The sequence below is a fragment of the Chiloscyllium plagiosum genome, chromosome 15, assembly GCF_004010195.1.
Source record: "Chiloscyllium plagiosum isolate BGI_BamShark_2017 chromosome 15, ASM401019v2, whole genome shotgun sequence".
Lineage (NCBI taxonomy): Eukaryota > Metazoa > Chordata > Chondrichthyes > Orectolobiformes > Hemiscylliidae > Chiloscyllium > Chiloscyllium plagiosum.
In genome coordinates, this window is record NC_057724.1 from 2,662,472 (window position 1) to 2,681,062 (window position 18,591).

The 18,591-nt window shown below is 43.8% G+C and overlaps 1 protein-coding gene across 5 annotated transcripts in view; it reads left to right on the plus strand.

The window, feature by feature from the left end:
• The window catches only part of LOC122557046 (gamma-aminobutyric acid receptor subunit alpha-3-like), a 253,902-nt gene that overhangs the window by 119,494 nt on the left and 115,817 nt on the right, over window positions 1–18,591 (plus strand). The gene's annotated exons all lie outside the window — the stretch shown is intronic.

An 18,591-nucleotide genomic window follows, 5' to 3' on the forward strand; every position in this document is an offset into this window, starting at 1 on the left:
CACCCTCCCATTTATCTCTCCATCCCAGAGGTTCCCTGCCTCATTCCTGATGAAGGACTTCTGCCCAAAACGTCGATTTTCCTGGTCCTCGGATGCTGTCTGACCTGCTGTGCTTTTCCAGCACCACTCTAATCTAGACTCTGATTTCCAGCATCTGCAGTCCATTTGCCATTGAATATTTGACACTAAGTTTGGTAATTATGGACTGGTTGGGTGTGATCCAACCCTTGCGTGTTGTGAACAGCCAGAGAGAAAATGCTGTTTGATATAGAATAGCAGTCTACATACCAACAATGCAATTCATATACCACGCTACTCATTTGTGTGATCGGCAGAATGTCTTTTGTGCTTGACAACAGCATCTTCATTGCGGATGAGCCAGAAATAAAGGCTCTCAATTGGGTGAAGACCGATTTCAACACAATAAGTCAGAATCTCGCCAAACTGGATTGGGAACAGTTGCTTGCAGGGAAATCCACATGGCTCAAAGGTCAGGGCCAATATGTTGCCATAAAAGTGAAAAGGAGAACCAACAAGTCCAGAGAACCTGGAATGTCCAGAAATGTGCAGGATAAAAGAAAAAAGAAGCAGCTTATGTTAGACACCAAATGCTCAAACTAATGATAGCCTGGAGGACTGTGGAAAGACTACTTAAAAAGAGAGTTAGGAGAGTAGAGAGGGAGCATAATGAAGCACTGGTGGACATTGTTATGTAAAATCCAAAGGTGTTTTTAAAAACTGTTAGGCACAAGAGAATAAATAGGAAAGAAAGTAGTGTCATGTGAGAAAGTGGATAAGGGGTGGTCCTCTGTCTCGTCAAGTGTAGGTGGTTGCTGTCGATCAGGGGGGTTATGGTGCCATTAGTTATGGGCATGGTCAGCATACCATCCAGGGGCTAGGCCATGGACATTTGCCCACTTGAGCTGGTCACAGTCAGAGAATCTGTCTAACTCTGATCCAGGGAGCAGGCAGTCATCAGTCCTGCAGATGCAGCAGCAGCATTCAGGGGCAGTAGTTGGGGAGCTGAAAGGACTAGTGGTCAGGGCTCTGATCAGTCATTTCCAGGGCTGCTCATCAATGTCAGTGAGATGAACGGGACCAATTGAGTCCCAAGATCCATGCATCAACCATTGCAGAGGGCTTAAGAAGGGTTGGGCAAAGGGGTATCCTTATCAAAAGGGATGGGAGTTAAGGTTTGGGGGTGCAGTGAGAGCAGTGGCATGTGTTGAGTTTGGTACAAGCATAGTGATGCAAGGGATTGGGTGGTATTATACAGATGGAGTGGTAGCTTCTGAGAGGGGATTGTTATTGGCAGTGACTATCACTGTGGCCTCCACAGAGGGAATGTAGAGGAGTAGAATGGGTAATAGGGTAATTAAGGTGTGATGTTGGTGTTCAGGGGGCAGGGAGGACAGTTGGAGATGTGAAGTTCAATGTGGTGGCTATTCACATGGGGAAGGGATGGGTGGGAATGGGCTGTTGAGGTCACGTGAGATAAAAGAGGACATGGAAGCTTTGGGGGCTATCTAGTGACCAGGAGGAACCCAATGTTCTTGATGCCCACTGCAAGCAGTATTCCCTGCCATCACTTGCCCTTTTCTTTGGTGAAATGCTGTTGAAAAATGCTGAGGATGAAGGCAGTGTTAGTTTGATGGGTGAAAGTGTGGGATTCCCGTTGGCTGGACACCAGGACATTGAAGAGGCAAATACATGAAGCATGCATTTGTAAACTGCAACCACATTTCATTTGCAGTTGTTTTGTCATCCATTTGCATTGTGTGCAGAGTGAATATGCTGAGACTTCATTTGCTGGTCACAGGCAATTTGGACATTGCCATGTTACTTGCTCCAGGAACTGAGATTGGGAGCAGTTTTCTGAGGAGAAGGACGACAAGGGACACTGGGGAAAAGGGAACCCTCCTAATCCGTGTCAGCTCAACTGTGTCAGGAACTGCAGGACCTCATTAATGCCTGTCCCAGTGGATGAGAGCTGGCTGCCACAGAACATCATGAAATTAAACTAAAGGTTGATAATGATGCTAACACTCAGTTTGCATTGTGGGGCAGACCTGCAGCAACCACACATTTTATTTGTGTGTGTTTTTGGTGACTGTAAACAGAAGCTCATCTGTTTCATTTTCTGATTTCTTGCCTGTATGTGATGTTCCCCAACTAGACGTAGGTCTCCAGCAGACATTGGTGTCAGGATCGCAGTGATTTAGAGAGGGTGTTTAAATGGGATGTAGCTCGGGACAGGTAAACTTTGTGGCCCTGCTGCTTAAAGAGTGACTGGGATGAGAGAATAAGATAATAAGTATGAGAAGGTGTGAGCCTTGCCAGCTGTGAGCCATGTGGCTTTGTAACTGAGAAGGAGCAGCATCAGGTTGTCAATACTTGCCTGGCTGCACAGTGACCATTTCTACATGGCATGGTGTTATGGTCCAGTTCAGACCCGCTCAAAATATAGCATGGACCTTAAAGGTCGATACGTTCTAGATGCAATGTGACTGGTTAAATTATTTGACATTAAGTAAAACACAATTTATTGAAACACAACAGTTAAAATACAAACAAAAGAAAGAGGAATTTAGAATAACAACTATTGGAAAATCTAACCAATTCCAATTATTAATTAATTCTTCCAATGTAGTAATATCACATAAACACACCCCTTGGCAAAAAGGAGATCTCTAGTCCAGGAGGAAAAGAAATCGAGAAAGTTCAAAGGAAATAATAGCTAGGATTCACTGATGCTTCTAACTCTTTTGAGACCCCAAAGACTCCTGGTTAAAACTAAACCTAAACAAATGAAAATAAAGAGTCTGGTCTCTGAGAGCTGGCCACACCCAGGCTGCTTCCATTGTTCCAAATTTTTTAAAAAAACCCAAGGCTTCACAAATTGTTTACTTTCTTAGAGACAGCTTCCTATCTCTACCTTACAACCTCTCTTCCAAACGAAAGGACAAAATAACGTCTTAAAGTGACAACATAATCACAATGATCACAAGGGATACCAGGTAGAAAGTGAGGACTGCAGATGCTGGAGAGGCAGACTTGAAAAGGGTGGCGCTGGAAAAGCGCAGTCGGTCAGGCAGCAGTAGAGTTGACGTTTCAGGCAAAGGCCCTTCCTCAGGAATGTCTGCCTTTTGGTGAATATTCACTGGGTGGTGAGTTGTTTCAGAAATGGCGTGTGCTAAGACGGGACCAGAATCAAACAGGGGCTTATCATAGGACTGAGATAGATAATTAATGAAGTGAATTTGGTTTGATACGACAAATGATCTTGTTGAGACATGCAGCAAGAAACCCTCCCAAAAAACTCCATGAGACTGGCACTTAGCAAAACAAAAGCTGAAAGAGACAATTCAGAGATGTGCAGGTTAGGTGAATTGGCCATGCTAAAATTGCCCGTAGTGTTAGGTAAGGGGTAAATGTAGAGGTATGGGTGGGTTGCGCTTCGGCGGGGTGGTGTGGACTTGTTGGGCCGAAGGGCCTGTTTCCACACTGTAAGTAATCTAATCTAATCTAATCTAATCTAATCTAATCTAATCTAATCTAGATATAGAAGGTTAAATGCGTGGGCAGCAAGTTGTTGATGTGAAGTTATTCAGTTGTTGAGAATAGTAGAGCAGCATATTTTTAAAAAGGTATGAAACTTGTATTTACTCATACAAAGGATGCAGAAAATTAGCACTTGAATTCAGCAAGTATTGAGGAAAACACATTTGGATGTTAGCTTTTATTGCAAGATGAATAGATAAGGAAGACCTACTACAGGGCTTTGGTGAAACTACATCTGGAATATTGCATGCAATTTTGGTCTTCATTTCGAAGAGAGTTACACTTACCCTGGGGACAGTACAGTGAATGTTCATGAGGTTGTTCAGTGGGATGAGGACATTGTTCTACGATGAGAGGTTGCATAAATTGGGCTGATATTCTCAGGAGGTTAAAAGAATGAGAGGGAGGGCTGTTGTAATGCAGTGGCAGTGTCCCTACCTCTGAACCCAGAGACCTGGATTCAAGTCCCACCTGCTCCAAAAGTATGTAATAACATGTCTGAACAGCTAGATTAGAAAATATCTCAAAAAATGAGAGGTGATCTCATTAAATCATAGAGAATTCCAAATGACAGGGTAGATATTCAATGATGATTTCCCATCGTGTGAACTAATTTGTGGAGGCGCGATCTCGTGATAACAAATTGAGAATTTAGGATTGAGATGAGAAGTCTTTTCACTCAAAGGCTTGTGAATGTTTGGAATTTTGTATTGTATAGACTTAAGTTCTATAAATTTATAAATTCTATACATTTAAGGCTGGGATAAACAGATTGGCCTCGCCATGCATCAAAGGAATAGATAGGATAGTGGAATTGAAGCTCACGATTACATTTGATTGTATTGGGAATAATGGAACAGAATCGAGAGGCTGAATGGTCTGCTCTTGTTCCTATATATTATGTCCTTCAGTATGAATTAGTTACTTGCTTTTGGCAATTTTCAAATCACGGAATTGGGGTGAATGCCCAGTTGCCTGAGTGCAAACTAGTATGATCTTTACAATGGGTGGAAAAGGGAGATGTGAAGCAATGTCAGGAGTGCACTTCACTCAGCATTGATTCCCAACGTCTGTGTTAACAGTTCTGCTTATCCTCAATCCTTTCCTGGGACTTTGTGCAAAGCCTGATATTCGATTTTTATGTGTTCTGTTTCCACGTCTTTTGAAGACTTACCTGCAAAACATAAACACTCCAACATCAGAGATAAGTTTGAATATTGCCCCTACTCATAAATCACTGGGATTAATGACAATGAATAACTTGGTAACTGGTTTGCAAGATAAAGATATTCCAGAATAATGAGGTTCAGGCTTAACAAAAAGGCCTTAAATACATAAGCAAGTAAATTTAATGTGGAACAAAAAAAAACCCCGTACAACTCCTGTCAAGACACAGCTAAGGAGCACTTTGGGACCTACAAAAAGAAATGCAAGTATGAGCTAAAAAGACAGAGATTCAGGCCAATTACAGCAGCTCGGGCTGGAGAGAAGAATGAGAAAACCATCTGTAAAATGAGCTCAAGGGGAAATGGGGCAGTTAAGTGTACCCAAAACTGAACCTCGAATATGACCACTGATGCCACAAAGAAACAAAAGGACAAGGGTTGAAAGGGATGAAGGAAACTTTTAAGACAAATATGAGAAAATTCTTTTTCATATGGTGACAATCAGCAGTTGTGATTAATTCAGAGATTAAACATCAAAACTAATGCCTGGAATCATATAAACGTCAATTCAATACAGTGGGGGGGGGAGGCAGGGAGGTGGTTGGGATTCCTCAAATGCAAATGAGTTTACAGATCAATCTGCAAAATGCACAGAGACAGAAATTCAAGGCTTTGGCTGGCATCCCACTATCATCATCTTAGATACTCCAGACTACAAAGGGAGAAAAAAATAGTTAGGTTCCTGACATTTGTTCACTGACCCCTGCCATCATGTGTTCATTGATGATTACTAGTTGAGTAAGGTCGCCAGCTCGAGTTGCACAAATTTCTGGAGCTTTCATCACAGGATCTCCCCTCTCTTAAGCACTTTATTCCCATTCTGCTGTCGTTGGTTACATGGTCACCCCACAGACAAACCTGTTCAGCAGACTGCCTTCAGATGTGGTCTCTCCATTGACCTGCACAGTTACAGCAGAACCTCCATACATTTATATTCCATTCACTGTGTAATGAATGACAGAATTGCTAATCACTTTCTGTCCCTGTTACAAACTGTTTGTGAATCATGTCCTGGGACATGCAAGTCTCTCTGTTCCTCCAAGTTCTGAATTGGAACTTAGGAAATAGGAGTAAGAGAAGGTCATTTGGCCTATCGAGTGTGCTCCACCATTCTAATTGATCATGATTATCTGCCTCAACACCACTTTTTCTCATCTTTCCATATCCTTTGATAGCTTTTCATATTTATATAAATGTGTTGATCAGTGTCTTGAACATACTCAGTGACTAAGTTTGCACAGCTCTCTGGGATACCGATTTAGCACCCTCTGGGTAAAGAAACTCCTGCTCATCTCAGTCTTAAATGGCCTACCCCTTAACCTGAGGCAGTGATTAGATTCACCAGGCAGTGAAAACATCCTATTGTTATGGCTGAGATTGGAGGAATATACCATATCTCTGTCGAGTCCAGCTATATCACTGGTCGCAACATCAATTTAATTGCTTTACCCAGTTATAGATATGGTCATTTATCTACTTTCTCTTTATTAAAATTAAAATAATGAAACAAAACCAGATTTTATGAGAAACAACAAAATTATTGATTTATTGTGAGAACAGGACTTATTCAGCAAAGAAATAAAGCTAATTCACATCATTTGAAGGAGGAAATTATAAATATTTATAATTCAAAATGATCCCCATATATATACAAACACTAACTAAAAGTAAACAAAATCTGCTGAGATTAATTTTGCTATAAAAGAAACACTTTGATCAATATTTCTTTGTTCTTGACAGACAAAAGGGACAATGTTTGAAATGTTTAAGGTGGTTTTCAGTCTGTGCGTGGCCCATGTAGAAGGGTGTCATTGAACACAAGTTGTCAGTAGACCATTTACAGATGTAGTTCATTTAAGAATCATTGAAAATTCAGAGATTTTTCAGGAGAACAGCCTCATTGGCTGCTCCTTCCTCAAGGTTAGGTTGCCCTATGGGTCATAAACATATAGATTCCAATGTGTCTGGTTTGTATGGGTTTTAGGGCCAACTTGATTACAGCTAACAGATTCTGCATCAGGCAAAGGCTTTCAAGTTTTCTTAAAAGCAACATTTGTGCAATGAAGGAGCAGTGGTCAGTCCTCCGAGCTCAGCTTTTAGAATCAGAGTCCAAGAGATGTACAGCACGGAAACAGACCTTTCATTCCAACTCGTCCATGCGGATCAGGTATCCTAACTTAATCTAGTCCCATTTGCCAGAACTTGGCCTATATCGCTCTAAACCCTTCCTATTGGGCGGCATGGTGGCTCAGTGGTTAGCACTGTTGCCTCACAGTGCCAGGTTCTGGATTAGTGGTGCTGGAAGAGCACAGCAGTTCAGGCAGCATCCAAGGAGCAGCGAAATCGGCGTTTCGGGCAAAAGCCCTTCATCAGGAATAAAGGTAGTAAATGTCCTTGGCAGAGTGGGAGGGGGAGTTGAAATGTTGGGCCACGGGGCGGTGTGGTTGATTGGTGCGGGTGTCCCGGAGATGTTCCCTAAAGCGCTCTGCTAGGAGGCGCCCAGTCTCCCCAATGTAGAGGAGACCGCATCGGGAGCAACGGATACAATAAATGATATTAATGGATGTGCAAGTAAAACTTTGATGGATGTGGAAGGCTCCTTTAGGGCCTTGGATAGAGGTGAGGGAGGAGGTGTGGGCGCAGGTTTTACAGTTCCTGCGGTGGCAGGGGAAAGTGCCAGGATGGGGGGGCTGGGTTGTAGGGGGGTGTGGACCTGACCTCACAGTGCCAGGGACCTGGGTTTGATTCTAGCCTTGGGGCATCTGTCTGTGTGGATTTTGCACATTCTCCCCGTGTCTGCATGAGCTTCCTCCGGGTACTCTGGTTTCCTCCTGCAATCACAAAGGTGTGCTGGTTAGGGTGAATTGGCTGTGCTAAATTGTTCATAGTGTTCAGGGATGTGTAGGCTAGGTGCATTAGTAAGGGCTAAAAATAGGGTAGGGAAATGGGTCTGGGTGTGTTACTTTTCAGAGGATAGGTGTGGACTTGTTGGGCCTGTTTTCATACTGTAGGGATTCTAATTCAAATTCTAATTCTAATTCCAATTCTATTCATAATACTCATCCAAGTGCCTTTTTAAATGTAATTGTACCAGCATCCACCACTTCCTCTGGCAGCTTATTCCGTGCATGCACCACCTTCTGTATGAAAACGATGCCCCTTAGATCTTAAATCTTTCCCCTTTCACCCTAAATGTAATTGTACCAGCATCCACCACTTCCTCTGGCAGCTTATTCCGTGCATGCACCACCTTCTGTATGAAAACGATGGCCCTTAGGTCCCTCTTAAATCTTTCCCCTTTCACCCTAAACCTATGCCCTCTAGTTCTGGACTCCCCCCCACCCCAGAGAAAAGACCTTGTCTATTTATCCTAACCATGCCCCTCATGATTTTATAAACCTCTACAAGGTCACCCCTCAGCCTCTAATTCTCTCAGGGAAAACAACCCCAGCCATTTCAGCCTCTCCCGATAGCTCAAATTCTCCAACCCTGGCAACATCCTTGTAGATCTTTTCTGAACCCTTTTAAGTTTCCCAACATCCTGATTTGTTTTGATTTTAGCAGTCTGGCTGTTCAGAGCCACTGGTCAGTTTTCTGATCCTCTCTCTCTCTCTGATATCTCTCCTGTAAGAAACTGTATTTGACTTTACCTTTTTTGCCAAGGGGGTGTTCATAGGGGCATTGCAAATATTTGGAACAGCATCATTAAGTTGCGATAGAGTCGGTTAGGTTTTCAGACAGGTTGTTATTCTGTATTCTGTTCTTTTTTGTCTGTGTTTCATTTGGTAAAATATTTTTTTTTTAAGCTGAGGGCTTTTGATCAGCTGCATCACTTCTAGAATATCCACTATATACCTGCTTAAAATAACCAGGAAATGGGTATGGGCTACCTTCTTGACATGTTTTAAGGAGAGATTAGGAATGATAAAGGGCTTTGCCCGAAACGTCGATTTTCCTGCTCCTCGGATGCTGCCTGACCTGCTGTGCTTTTCCAGTACCATTCTAATCTTGACTCTAACCTCCAGCATCTGGAGTACCCACTTCTGCCTATGTTTTGAGGAGGTATGGCCTGGTCCATAACAGCTGTCATACTGGACCCTGGACAAATATTTTTCCAGAAAGGCACAGCTGTGCTGGGTAACTTCTTTCTCAGCAAATTGTGTCCCAGCTGAACTGCACACAACAGCCATAAACCTAGAGGAGAAATGTCAACCTTTTTGAAAGTTTGGGACTAATCTGTGATGTTCATTATTTCAACAACCTGTTCAGACATTCTGTAACAGACTTCGAGCGCAGGTGGGATTTCAGTGCAGGTCTTCAAGCCGAGAGATAGGGTCACCACCACAATGCCGCAAGAGCCTTTTGGTTAAACAGGGCTGATACAAGGATTGGCATCTGATGTTCCTGGATGTTTGATCTGATTATGTGTTACCCAATCAGGTTACTTTGTCCTTTTGTTTCCTTATTCTCTCATGTCACTGGCAAGACTAGCACTTGTCGGCTATCCCTGAACTGAATGGTCTGCTGGGTTCTTATAGAGGGCAGTTCAGAAGCAATCACTTGCTGTGAAGTGTCATGTGTAATATCTGCTGGTTAGCTTGTCAATGTTGCTGCATTATTACCCCACAGTTAGAATGCATCCTGTACAAGCAGATAATGTACACAACAGGTAGTTCAATCATAGTTTAATTATAATTTCAGATTTTAACTCAAAGGGTTAATTACACATGAGGCTGGCAGCGGAGATAACAGAATTCTCTTTCAAAATTAGATGATCCGTCTCTAATACATCAGTGTCTACAATTTCAAACCTATGCTTTTTTTTTGGCATTTTGAGCAGGATTGAAATACTTCAGAATTATTTTCATCAGTGAGAGGACAGACTGAATGTGACTGCAGGTGGGTCAGATCTCTGCTCACAAACATTTGCATTTATGCAGCACCTTTCCCATAATGCACTGTTTGAACTGTCATTACTGTTGCAATGTAGGAAACATGAAACCTAATGTAGTCGCAGTGAGCTCTCACAAACTGCAAAGTGATAATGACCAGTAAAACTGCTTCTGGAGTTGGTTGAGAATTGAATTTTAGCCCGGATATGAGGGATAGGTCTGCTGTACATATTCAAATAACACCACTGCAGGTACCATCCATTCTGGGGGTCATATGGAGATTCAGTTTAACATCTTGTATGGGAAAACAGCACAAGTGAGCATCCAGCACTCCTTCAGTACTGTATTCACTTCTTTATTTACCCAAAACTTCGAACTGAAACTTGAGTACAATCAGTTGAACCACATCCAAGGCTGCAGAAATGCTATATTTTGGACCAGGGCATCTTAAACATAAGGAATCTTTCTATAATGGATGTAATAACTAATGCAATCATTTAACTACTTTTTCTCTTTTTATTAATTCATTAAGATCTAATTGTCTGTATAAAAAGGAAAAAAAAACGCAGACCTCCTGATGGATCTTACCACTGCTCTGCTTGTTGTCAGAGAACATACATGCTGCAGAGACAGGCAGGTGGGGTTGGCTTCAGTACTGCTCTCTGTGCCGTTAGGTCACTCCAGCCTTTTCCCTCCAAACCCCAACTTGCAAATCCTCAGCTTTTGATACATCTGAGTATTGGAGATAGTGAAATGTGAGGCACATTGATGGCCATCAATGTTTAAGAGTCCTTTTGTTTGCAGATAATTAAAATGTAGGGCACAAGTACAAACACTAATCAAAAACACCAAGACAATGTTAACCTTTAGAACAAGAGGTTTAGAGTGAGAAGAAATTTTGTTACAGCTACACAAAACCCTGAACCGGACACATTTGGAGAGATGACTACATTTTTGGACAATGCCTTAGAAATGATATTGTGAATTTGATTAGAGTGTAACACAGGTGCAAATCAATCAAGGTCTTACACAAACTCAAAGGAGTTTAGTGGCAATGCCTTGTAACAATACAACAAAGTTAAAGGACTGAATAGTAGATCCATCCTGTGTGACAAGCAGAACAACTGAGTGCCCAGCTATTGTTTCCATTGAATAGGCTCAGCTGGCTCAACAGCGTTCAGGTAATGATCAGAGGAGCTAAATGGCTTCCTCCTGTTTCTGTGGATGTGTAGCATCCGTGGAACATATAGAGGAAGTGGATTGCGATTGTCCAACCTATTTCACAGGGCTAGATGTAACTCTATAAGAAATTTGCTTGTCTTTGAGGTATAAACAATGTGGATATAACATAGAAACTTAATTAACTTTAGTAAATATTTTTGGCATATTTTGTCATAGAAATCATAAAGATGGGGTTTATTTATCACTGATGAAAAATAATATATCACTTGACAGGATTCACAGCCAATTTTCTTGCTAAGCTGTTTTCTCATCTTTTCTGACTCACTGTTTCTTCATCTTCTAAGGATTTCTGGGCTGTCTGGGATTTTCCTCTGGTATTATGAGATTCTCTGATTCCAACATTTTCCCTCTTGCTGATATCCACTGCCAAGTTTCTGAAATTAATTTTCACAACATTCTCTCTGTATATTTGGCTTTGCCAATGGGAGGTGGGAGTCACTAGTAAGGCTTTTTGCCCACATCCATCCAGCTAGTGTCTGTATTTTCTGAAACATCGCCGTGTGCCAATCCACCTTCAACCTCTCTGTTCCACTGAAACAGGAAGAGATCCTTGATCTTTTCAAGTCATTTGTGTAGGAACAGGAAAAGGCCACTCAGCCCCTCAAACCTGCAACACTCAGAACAGGAGGAGATCATTCAATGCTTTTAATCTGCTACATTGAGTACAGTGTGGAACCATTTAAGCCCTGCAATTCTGTTGTACCATTAGGTTAGATCCATTTCAATGGATAACTCAATTTCTTCCATATCTCTTGTTAAAGTTGCTTAATATAAATCTATTAATCTCATCGTGGAAGATCTAGCTGACCACCTGTACTCACAGAAATTTGAGGGAAGAGTTTCATCCTCCATGGTATTTTGAGTGAAAAGATTTTTCATGGTTTTCCTCCTGAACATCTTGGATCCATTTATAAGATTACACCTCTTGTTGTAGACTCCACCCTCTTCATGACCCTGTTACCTTAGGTGATGGTCAGTATGTCGATATACCTTTAAGAGACATGCCCATGACATTATTACCATGTCACAGCATGTGACCTGAAGATACAAAGCTCTTAGACTCCATGTTATTCAGGGCCATGTGCAGCAAGACACACTGAAAGGACCATGCCAAATAGATTGCTATCAGTCCAGACTCTGATGTGTCTGTGAAAGTAGTATTTGTGAATATTAGTGAGGCATAACAAAGGTTTGTTGGAACTTTCAATATTACCCAGTTTCTCATGTTACATGATATAACAGAAATATTTCCACAATTGTTCTTATAACTGGAGCTGGCCATAGTGTGTGTGTGTGTGTGAGAGAGAGAGAGAGAGAGAGAGAAAGTGGCATTTTGCTCTTGCTAGTTTTCTGGCATTTTTTTCTTAACACATTGACAGTAACCCTGGCACAGAGACAGTGTAAGAGCATAAGCAGCGAGGCAGTGTTAGGATGAGATCCTGGGACACAATGCAGGGGTGCTGCAACTCCCATTGCCTATTACAGTGTGATGTTTAACAAAGACTGAAGAAGAGCAGATATAAAACATCGTTTCTGTGTGTTTGAATGTAATGGTTCCCTGGTAACATGATCAGTGTGCCACATTACCTCTGAGGATAAGGAAATATTTTTCGATGTGAGTTGCTTCATTGATAAAGCCTTGGCCTCCCCCCACTACTCACCTCGTAATCACTGTTTTGCTGTCATGACAACACTTCACATCACTTTGTAATTCTCGCATGGGGGTCACATAGCATTTCCATGGCAACTTCCTCAGAAAATCACTTCTGTAAATACAACCTTATCCTCGTACAGAACATTCCCACCAATACGCAGGGAGATTACCACACTGGGAAACTTCGGCTGGCCTAGCCTTTGTTCTTGTTTAAAAGCTAGGATGAAGTGAGGAATCACTTCAGAATTTGGAGACGCACCGTGTGGCACAAATCGCTAACTTAGTTTTTTTTTCCATATACAAGAATTCTGTTTCAGTAGGATATTTGAATGCATAGAAATTAAGAGCACAGAATAAGGCTATTCACTCCATTGTGGCTCTGCTGACTCCTTAACAGATGTCTTAATAAATTTTACACTGCTCCATGTTTTCCTTATTGCCCTATATCAATCATAAGTAAATCCCATTGCCCTACCTTTTCCTCATCCCCTCCTATCAATCCCAAATGAATCCCTCTTCTCCACAATCACTCCATAGCCCTATTCCATGGCTCAAAGTGCATGGAGACAGATGGCAGCTTTGCTCCCAAGAGACTATGGAAACACACAGTGTCAACCAATCAAAGAAATTTTATCTGTAAGTCAAAAGGACAGAATCTCTGAAGAGCTGCTCCTCTAATCACAGCAGCCTTTCTTCTGTGCAAGTTACAGTAATTATGGGACGGTGTGGTGGTGGGTGGTGGGGCAAGGGGAGAAACAGCCTGTTCTTGGAGGAGCACCAAATACATGGCAACGCAAGTTGCAGCAGTAAGGGAGTTACTGGGAGTCCAGGAGCTGCCTTTGTACCTGACTTCAGGGTTTTTGTTTCCCCTGAGAGTTAAGCCTCACAGTTTCTTTTTGCCAAAGGATGCACCTTTTGCCAAGTGCAGTAAGGCAGGAAACTGCAAGAGGAAAGGCTTCAGAGTGCTAGGGGTGGGGGAAGGCTGGAAATGGTGTGAGCGGAGAGGGAAGTTGGAAATGAGAGAGAAAACAATTTTAGACCAGTAAACAAAAAAATATGCAGCCAGGAAAAGCTGCAATTATTGAGGTAATGAATTATGAGCAATTCCATGTGAAATGTACATTTCAGGGTGGATTAGTTCAGGTGCTATTATATGGGAAATATGTAACAGGTATTATTGTGATGAACACTATATATACTTACATTTTAAATCTGGGATTGAAATTTATGATGCAGGAAAAACAGTGGTGCCTGCTGAAAATCCTCCAGCTTTATGGAAATGTGATGAAAATGCATGTGCTGTTGTCTTGTACCAGTTTAAGTACCATGGTGTCAAGGGAATAAATTACTTTGTTGTTTATTGCAGCTTTAAATTTAATTAAGGATCTCCTTCGCTCTGTCTTAAGTCTTTCCCCAGTACAACAATGTCTCTCCATAACCTTGTATTGAACCTAAAACTAGTTGCACTGACCCATTCTCTCCCCATAGCGCTGTGTCAAACCCAAATCAATTTATCTATTTATTGTCACATGCATTTTGTTTCAAGATACTGATAATAGTGTTGTACAGTGTCGCCAGTCTCCAGCGCATCTTAAATCACAGAAAAATAAACCAAAACATAGAACACACAGGCAGGAAAATACAGAAGTAAAGAAATAGTGTTCAGTTTTACAGTCCTTCTTGTTAAGTGCTCTGTCATCAGCATGGTGACCAGCCACGAGTCCTCGTCACTGCGCCACAACAGCTTTGGTGTCATCTTGCCTTCACCTCTGCTCTTGCCATTATCAGATCTCACTCAACCTTGCCAATGTAGCAAAAGTGAGGACTGCAGATGCGGGAGATCAGAGCCTAGATTAGAGTGGTGCTGGAAAAGCACAGCAGCTCAGGCAGCATCCGAGGACCAGGAGAATTGATGTTTTGGGCAAAAGCCCTTCATCAGGAAGGAAGGCAGGGAGCCCTCCGGGGTGGAGAGATAAATGGGCAGTGAGAGGGGCTGGGGAGAAGGTAGCATAGAGTACAATAGGTGGATGGGGGTGGGGATGAAGGTGATAGGTCAGAGAGGAGGGTGGAGCAGATACGTGGGAAGGGAGATTAGCAGGTAGGACAGGTCATGAGGATGGTGCTGAGCTGGAAGGTTGGAACTGGGGTGAGGTGGGGGAGGGGAAATGAGGAAACTGATGAAGTCCACATTGATGCCCTGGGGTTGAAGGGTTCCGAGGCGAAGATGAGGCGTTCTTCCTCCAGGCGTTGGGTGGTAAGGGAGCGGTGATGGAGGAGGCGCAGGACCTGCGTGTCCTCAGCAGAGTGGGAGGGGGAGTTGAAATGTTGGGCCACAGGGCGATGGGGTTGATTAGTGCGGGTGTATTGGGGATGTTCCCTAAAGCCCTCTGCAAGGTGGCGTCCAGTCTCCCCAATATAAAGGAGACCTCATCTGGAGCAATGGATACAATAAATGACATTTGTGGATGTGCAGGTAAAACCTTGGATGTGGAAGGCTCCTTTGGGGCCTTGGATGGAGGTGAGGGGGGAGGTGTGGGCGCAGGTCTTGCAATTCCTGCGGTGGCAGGAGAAGGTGCCAGGACGGGAGGGTGGGTTGTTGGGGGGTATGGACCTGACCAGGTAGTCATGGAGGAAAAGGAGTGGGCAAGGAAATATATCCCTGTTTGTGGGCTCCGTTTGTAGATGGCGGAAATGTCGGCGGATGATGCGATGTATACGGAGGTTGGTGGGGTGGAAGGTGAGGACCAGGGGAGTTCTCTCCTTGTTGCGGTTGAATGGGTGGCATTTGAGGGCTGAGGTGTGGGACATGGATGAGATGCATTGGAGGGCATCTTCAACCATGTGAGAAGGGAAATTATGATCTTTAAAGAAGGAGGCCATCTGGTGTTCTGTGGTGGAAATGGTCCTCCTGGAGCAGATATGGAAGAGGAATTGGGAGTACGGGATAGCATTTTTGCAGGATGTAGGTTGGGAAGAGGTGTAATCCAGGTAGCTGTGGGAGTCAGTGGGTTTGTAAAAAAAAAAAGTCAGTGTCAAGTTGGTTGTCATTTTTGGAGATGGAGAGGTCCAGAAAGGGGAGGGAGGTGTCAGAGATGGTCCAAGTGAATTAAGGTCAGAGTGGAATGTGTTAGTGAAGCTGATGAAGTGCTCAACCTCCTCATGAGAGCACAAAGTGGCACCGATGCAGTCATCAATGTAGCAGAGGAAGAGCTGGGGAGTGGTGCCGGTGTAACTACGGAAGATGGACTGTTCTACATAGCCGACAAAGAGACAGGCATAGCTGGGGCCCATACGGGTGCCCATGGCTACCCCTTTTGTCTGGAGGAAGTGGGAGGATTCGAAGCAGAACTTGTTAAGGGTGAGGACCATTTCAGCCAAACGAATGAGTGAGTCAGTTGAAGGGTACTATTGGAGACATCAGGAGAGGAAACAACGGAGGGCTTGGAGGCCCTGGTCATGGCGGACGGAGGTGTAGAGGGATTGGATATCCATGGTGAAGATGAGGCAATGGGGGCCAGGGAACCAAAGATCATGAAGGAGATGCAGGACGTGGGTGCTGTACTGAATGTATGTGGGGGGAGAGGATGGTGTGGTGATGGGGGTGGGGGTCATGGACGAGGGGGTGGTAGGAGGAGGTGTCTTTGAGTTGGCATCTGGCTTCAGTGGTGTAGAGGTCAGTGTGCCAGACTACCACTGCATCCCCTTTAACTGCTGGTTTGATGGTGAGGTTGGGATTGGAGCAGAGGGATTGGAGGGCTGCGCATTGTGAGGGTGAGAGGTTGGAGTGGGAAAGGGGGGTAGACAGGTTGAGGCAGTTAATGTCCGGCGGCAGTTGGAAATGAAGAGATCGAGGGCAAGTAATAGGTCAGTGCGGGGTGTCCAGCTGGATGGAGTGTTTGGAGATGAGTGAAGGGTTCCTCAGAAGGTAGGTGGGAGTCCTGATTGAGAAAGTAAGCTCTGAGGCGGCGGAAGAAGTGTTGAATCATGACGCATATTGAATTCATTGATACATGGATGGAGGGGAATAAAGGTAAGGCCTTTGCTGAGGACTGATTGTTTGTCCTCAGTGAGGGGAAGGTCTGGGGGGATGGCAGGGCTGGGAGCTAGGACCTGGTGTCGGTGTGGAGCTGGGAGTGGGGTGGAGTTCACCCAGTTTCCTCATTTCCCCTCCCCCTTACCCCAGTTCCAACCTTCTAGCTCAGCACCATCCTCTTGACCTGTCCTACCTGCCAATCATCCTTCCCACCTATCTGCTCCACCCTCCACTCAGACCTATCACCTTCATCCCACCCCATCCACCTATTGTACTCTTGGCTACCTTCTCCCCAGCCCCACATCCCTCCCATTTATCTCTCCACCCCAGGGGCTCCCTGCCTTCATTCCTGATGAAGGGCTTTTGCCCAAAACGTCGATTCTCCTGCTCCTCAGATGCTGCCTGACCGACTGTGCTTTTCCAGCACCACTCTAATCTTGCCAATGTAGCTGTACCGATGCCTCTGGATACTGCACCAGCTCAAACTCGATTCCACTGGCACCATGAGTCCACTTCGGGCCTACCTTACTGATGTAGCAACTGCTGATGCTGCCGGTCTTGTACTGGGCACACACTTGCTTCCACCACTGCATCCATGAATCTACATTAGATATAGTTGCCGCCTGGAACCCCCCCCAACTTACCACCACTACCACCAACTCTGCAGGTCTGCAGGTGCGAGTCAATGCTAGGACTGCCGTGTCGATTCAGGGTCCACTGACTGACTCTGGGTCACTCGCCACAGCCAATGCCATTGATCTCTTCAACAAAAGGCAACTAAAGGAAAAAGAAACAAGAAAAGAGCAAAGAAAGGTAAGCTAAAAGAAAAGTAGATCGAGCAGACGAGCACCTCCGTTTTACCAGAGTTCTGCTGTTCCAATTCTACCATTCCACTGTTTCCTCATTGCCCTGTATCAATCCCATAATTGTAATACCTCCCTGTACCCCAAAGCACTGAACCCATTTATCCCCATCATGCTTTCTTAGTACCACTGACCCTGCTCTCTAACTGTGGTTCATTTTTCCCATAATCCTTGATTTGCTTTCTGTACCAGGTGAATGTTTCTGTCATCTGTTCTTCAAGCACACCCTGTCAGAAAGAATTCCCAGAGTCAATAACCCACTCTCATACCTCTTTCCCTCCCCCGCCCTGCTCCACTTACCTTTCTCAACTGGTAACTGCATTAAACCATCACAGCTCATCAGTCACTCCCAATCAGACAATATTTTTTTTTTCTTTGTGCTCTATTATACACTTCAGTCTACGGAATATTTTACAAAGTTCCCAATAATCTCGTATAACATTGGGAAGTAGGATAAAATGTTTGTGCATCACTTTTAATTACCTTATGTTCTTTGTTGGTGAATACAGCGCAGAAGAATACAGCGCAGTACAGGCCCTTGGGCCCTCGATGTTAATCGATAAACAATAAACTCTGAACCTAGAGTTCACTCAACTCCTGATTCCTTGAACGTGAGATTTAATAGTGAGTATCAATAGGCTTTACTTCACTGAAAGGCTTCATGACCATTCACTCGAAGTTGTCTTCTACCCTAGTCTCTCAGCATTGAGGGTGACTTGCTTCAATCCCAGTTCGATGGGTCCCAAAATGACTGATAAACCTAATGTGTGATCTATAGACATTACTACAGAGGAACCTCAATTATCCAAATGACATAGGCAGGGAGTATTTTGTTCAGACGATTGAATGTTCGGATAATCGAATGCCTGACAACACAGTTTATCCAAGCATCGGCATCTTGCGATCTTATTCGGATAATCCGAAATTTGGATAATCGACGTTCCTCTGTATATGGGAGGTGAAAGGTCGGGTAAGTGAAGTGGTCAGAGGTTTCTGTGCTCTCTTTGCCACCTTGACTTCTGCAATTCTCTTCGTTTGGTACTTTCAGTAACTTCCTGGGTGAACATTCTCCATTGTGGTTGGTCACTCACGGTCAGGCTCTCCCATTAATGGGAATGTT